Source organism: Leptonychotes weddellii, chromosome 9 (assembly GCF_054177405.1).
Source record: "Leptonychotes weddellii isolate Sample4059 chromosome 9, ASM5417740v2, whole genome shotgun sequence".
NCBI lineage: Eukaryota > Metazoa > Chordata > Mammalia > Carnivora > Phocidae > Leptonychotes > Leptonychotes weddellii.
The window spans coordinates 16488538-16494537 of NC_138377.1; positions in this window are offsets into that span (position 1 = coordinate 16488538).

The window sequence follows — 6000 nt, forward strand, 5'->3', positions numbered from 1 at the left end:
AATGGTCCAGTGGCAATTTAAACACATCTGAATTGCTTTGATTTTAAATTAATTTTACATTTTTTTAATCATCAAAAACTGAATGGTAGTGCTATCTTCTCCATTTTTATATTTGAGATTTTATTTTATTTTATTTTATTTATTTTATTTTATTATGTTATGTTAGTCACCATACATCATTAGTTTTTGAGATATTTGTCAGCATTTTTCAAATATCTAAATGGTTGGGACTTTTTTCTCATCCTAATAGCAGTTACTTTTGTATCTAATGATACAATAAGATACTTGTGTATCCTGATGCTAATAAGATATTTTGTATCTATCTATCTATCTAACTTTGTTTTAAAAGTTCTTATTTTTTTTTTTTTTAAAGGACTGCCTAAATTATTTAAATTTGGCTCCACAACATTTGGACCTGCCTCAAATTTTGTGGAGTAATGTGATACTTAATGATTGCAAGCAAATGGAAATGAATTTAGGGAGATTCAACACATAAGTGATACTATTGCACTCATTGAAGCCCACATGGACGGATGTGTGCTTTATGAATAAACCTTTTAAAGCAGTTTGTATAGACAGATGGTGGCTTAGAACTGAGTTAATCTGGTACGTGGCATTAACAATAAGCAAAACTGGCTCCTCCATTAAATTGACGAGAGCTGATTTAATGTAAGAAAAGAAAAAAATATGTTAAAACCTAAGATTCTTACTTCAAGCTTTAGTATTGTTTATACTTAACTCATAAATTTGGCTTTTATAATTACATTAGAGCCATAAAATAAGGATTAAAGCTAATTTTATCAAGTACATGTTTAAGCTCCATGATTATGAACCTTATTATAAATGCAATTTTAGGGCTAATTTGGGGTATTTGCTAGGATTTTGTTTTTTATTCAAGTATGAGTAGGGAAATAAAAACTAACCACTCAAATTATATGGTGTTAAACTGTAGGAGTAAGACTACTAGTCTGCAACTCAATAGCATTTGAGCGTCAATTTTGTTGTGACTTAATTGTCTCATCTTTGGTGGGGCTTAAATTAGGTGTTCTCTAATGATCTTTTCTAGTTAAAAATTTCTATGTGCCTGTAATCAATGAACTGCAAACATGGTGATCTTAACCCCTCTGCCAGAAGTGGGTCTGTGGCTTGGCTTCTTCCCATCTCCAGGTTGACAAATACCTAAGGGCGTAGGTTCCATGATGTGCTTTAAATCCAGGGAGGAAATACTCAAAATGCTAGAACATCTATTTTCAAAGTATACTGTGCTCTGATTTTTTTCTTCACAGGTCACAGAAAATTATTTAAATTTAAGTCTTTTTAAAGATTTTGTTTTTTATTTATTTTTATTTTTATTTTTTTATTTTTTTATTTTTTTTAAAGATTTTATTTATTTATTTGACAGAGAGAGACACAGCGAGAGAGGGAACACAAGCAGGGGGAGTGGGAGAGGGAGAAGCAGGCTCCCCGCAGAGCAGGGAGCCCGATGTGGAACTCGATCCCAGGACCCTGGGATCATGACCTGAGCCGAAGGCAGTCGCCCAACCAACTAAGCCACCCAGGCGCCCAAGATTTTGTTTTTTAAATTTAGCATATAATTTGCATCAGTGTGATCACTTTCAAATTAACTATTAAAGAATTAAACATGTATAATTTTGCCTCAATCAATCTAATCATGTAGAATTACCCCAGTATTTTATTTTATTTTATTTTATTTTACTTTAATTTTATTATTTTATTTTATTTTACTTTTCCCCCAGTATTTTAGATAGAAGTTTGTTAGCTTTGGGGCGCCTGGGTGGCTCAGTGGTTAAGCGTCTGCCTTGGGCTCAGGTCTTGATCCCAGGGGAGTCCCACATAGTGCTTCTTGCCCAGTGGGGAGCCTGCTTCTCCCTCTCCCTCTGCCTGCAGCTCCCCCTGCTTGTGCTCTGTCTCTCATGCTCTCTCTCTCTGTCAAATAAGTAAACAAAATCCTTAAAAAAAAAAAAGTTTGTTAGCTTCATATTGTTATTCAGATTTGCATAACATATGATTAGAAATAATTTCTACTATCTTATTTAATATAAATAATTTATATAAATATACATCAGAATTATCTAGTTTAACCAAGTACACATCACTTCAATATTTTGTTAGAGTTAGTGAATACAAAAAAATAAATAAGAGTCCTTTGCTGTTCAGTCTGCTCAATTACATGAATTATTCAGCTAGGTAACAGAGACTCTAAAATCTACAAAATAATGAAATATACTTTCCTGAGTATCTGTCTCTGAATGTCATTTCTGAGGCCAAACTCCTAAACACATGGATCTCTGAAATTAATCCAGAAAGGGAAGCCCTAAAAATCTTTATCCTTTTTTAAAAAATAAGGCTTATTTTTTAAAAGCTAAATCTAAATCCAACTTTAAAATGTTCTGTGATTTATGCAGTGTAATTCAATACTTAATTCCATATTAGAGGAGATAGAACATCCAGGGATTATTTAGAGTAGTAGTAATTTAAATTTAAAGTATTGTGTGTTTTTAAAGTGGCATCACAAAATAAATAGACAAGGATATTTTCAAAAAGCATATTAAGGGGGAATAGGGAGTACAATCAAGATGATGTTATGAGCTCCATTAAAATGCAACAATATTTAGCATAATATAATACTTGCAAAAAATGAAAGCACACATCAATGGAAAGCCATAAATAGATCCAATGACATATAAAACCTCAATATATATGAAAAAGAAAGCTTTAAAATCAAGGGAGTAAGGGGAGTAAGAAAATTTACATGATAAATGATGCCAAGATAACTGAATAGAAATTTTGATTAAAAAGATTAATAAAGGATAAAATTTAATCCATTCATTGTACCATCCTTCTAAGTAAATTTATTTTTTTTATTTTTTTTAAAGATTTTATTTATTTATTTGACAGAGACAGACACAGCGAGAGAGGGAACACAAGCAGGGGGAGTGGGAGAGGGAGAAGCAGGCTTCCCGCGGAGCAGGGAGCCCAATGCAGGGCTCGATCCCAGGACCCTGGGACCATGACCTGAGCCGAAAGCAGTTGTTTAACCATCTGAGCCACCCAGGCGCCCAGTAAATTTCAAGTGGATTAAAGAGCTTTACATTAAAAACAAAGAACAGGGGAAAACAAGGCTAGCCAAAACAATGGGGTGTATCAAAACTGGGGAGAAATTTAACTTTGTTTTGCTTTGTAATTGATGGAGATACCGCTAAAGAAAATTTGGAGACATTTAGTATATACAAATGCAAAAGCTGTGTATGCTTAAGACTTCAAAAGTGTCCGTTTATATCTATTCTGTATCAAGAGTTTAGTCAAACTATCACATAAATCTACTAATAAATACACAGGCACAGCACATGAAGGGGCAAGTCATACCTAATTTAAACTCATAAAATATAAGCAACCAATCAACCTTCAGGTTTATCAAGTAACTTACTGCAAAAATGAAAAGGCCTTATTGTACTGTTAGTTGGTGACGCTCATGTGCTCAATCCATTGCTCTTGGCAGAGTCACTTAGAAGAAGGCTTTTAGGGGCACCTGGGTGGCTCAGTCATTAAGCATCTGCCTTCTGCTCAGGTCATGATCCCAGGGTCCTGGGATTGAGCCCCGCATCGGGCTCCCTGCTCTACGGGAAGCCTGCTTCTCCCTCTCCCGCTCCCCCTGCTTGTGTTCCCTCTCTAGCTGTCTCTCTCTGTCAAATAAATAAAATAAAATATTAAAAAAAAAAAAAAGAAGAAGGCTTTTAGTAAGGAACACACAGGGCAGAAGAAGAGTTCTAGCAGTGGTCGTATCTTGTGATTCAGGAATTTTAGCCCTGGATTTTAGCCTAAGCAGACAAAATGTATAATGTGAAGATGTTCTTTGCAGGATTATCTAATATAGCCTTCACTTGGATGCAACAATTTCCACAGGATATGTAAATCAAGTCACATGGACACAATAAAAATTTATTCCCCAACTAAAATAAAACAAGATGTAATAATGAAAATAAAGCAATCTATTATATATTAAATGCATATGTAAATGTATTGTGTAAATGTGCTTAAAGTTTTTGATAATACGCAATAATAAAAATTGTTTTGTGTTTGGATGATTAGATCATGGATAATTTATAGCTATATTTTCAAACTAATGCAACAGGTTTAAAAAGACTCCCTTAACATGAGCTTTTTAATTTCCATTCACCATTTTTTTTTTTCCACTTTAGATTGAAATGAATCCAGATATTGTTACCTGGTTAAGGTAGGAAGTTTATTTTCTGTCTTATTGCAGATGACTTTCAATCTTTTTCCCTGTCTTTGCTTTGCTTCCTTTAGTGTGTGTGTGATCTTTTCCATTCAGTCGGCTAATCTTCAGAGAAATGTGTACATTGTTTCTGAGGATGGCAGAGCCTCAAGGAAGCAATGTGAGCGATGCACTTTCAACCTGCATGCTTCCTGTGGCAACTTTCTCACTGTGCGTGATTCAAGCCAGCATTATCTTTTTCCTATCTTGACAGATACCAGGTTGAAAGAGTACCATTTGGCCGCCAGGCAATAGATCATCCCCTTTGTTCTATTGAACCTGAATCACCAAAGGACAACCTCAAAAGGCCCAAGTGGGCTCTGCGCTGAGCCTCCACTGGGAAATGGCCTCTACCAGGATTCCACATGCCACGTATTTGGTCCTGATGGTTGGCGATGTACTTTGGTTTCATTTTGTTTTGTTTGTATGTTTAATGGCAAACGCTATGCTTAAGCTTTTTCAAAAATAAATTATTGGAATGTGTTTGAATGCAATGTTTAGACACAACACCTCCCACCCCACTCCCAACATACACATTGTGGAGAAACAGAAATTCCATCATAGGAAGCTGACAAGGGGACTCCAGGGGCTCATTTGCCAAGGAGGTCTATTTAATTTTATTTCATTTCACTTCATTTTTCCCTTTTTTCCAATATGTGTTCTGCCAAACTTAGAGACAGGCTTTTGTGAAATGCTGATGATCAGAGAGAAAGCCCTGTTCTCAAGTTGCTCACCATCTAGTGGGGAAGACAAACAGATAAACAGACTGCTACAAAGCAATGTGCTAAGTGTTCTGTCACTGGTGCAAGCAGGGCCTGTGGAGCAGAGAGGAAGGAAAACCTATCATGTTCTGAGGCCTTCAGCGGATGGAGACTGTGGGTAGAAGCTTTCAGAAACAAGACTTATCTTGAAGACCTTTAGATATCTTTGAGACATACAAAGAAAGAAAAAGAAGAAACATCAAGAATGTTGGAAGCTTAGCATAGGTGGTGACTGCAAATCGTTTTAAAAGTGTGTCCAGAGTACAGGGTAGACTAGAGGTGGGGACTGTTGTCAGAATTCGACTATGAGATCCTTGGGTCAGGTTACTGGTATTTTCCAGCATCAAAAATAATGCCTGGCATGCAGATAACAGTTTGCGTAAGTTGGAGAATTGATTAATTGAGTAAATGAATGAAAGCCCTTTCCTACATATGTGTATTTTTATATATTTAAAATATTCACAAATTATAATTTTGTTAAATGACATTTAATTTCTTGAAGGAGTGCTATTATTCCTAAGAGAATCAAGTTTCAGGACACCTGGGTGGCTCAGTTGGTTAAGCATCTGCCTTCAATGCTGGTCATGATCCCAGGGTCCTGGGGTCAAGCCCTGTGTCAAGCTCCCTGCTCAGTGAGGAGTGGGCTTCTCTCTCTCCTGCTGCCCGTCCCCCCACTTGTACTCTGTCTCTCGCTTTCACTCTCTCTCAAATAAATAAGTAAAATCTTTTTTTAAAATTTTATTTTATTTTATTATGTTATATTAGCCACCATAAAGTACATCATTCATTTTTGATGTAGTGTTCCATCATTCATTGTTTGCATATAACACCCAGTGCTCCATGCAGTATGTGCCCTCCTTAATACCCATCACTGGGCTAACCCATCCCCCCACCCCCCACCCTAAAATCCTCAGTTGGTTTCTCAGAGTCTATCGTCTCTCA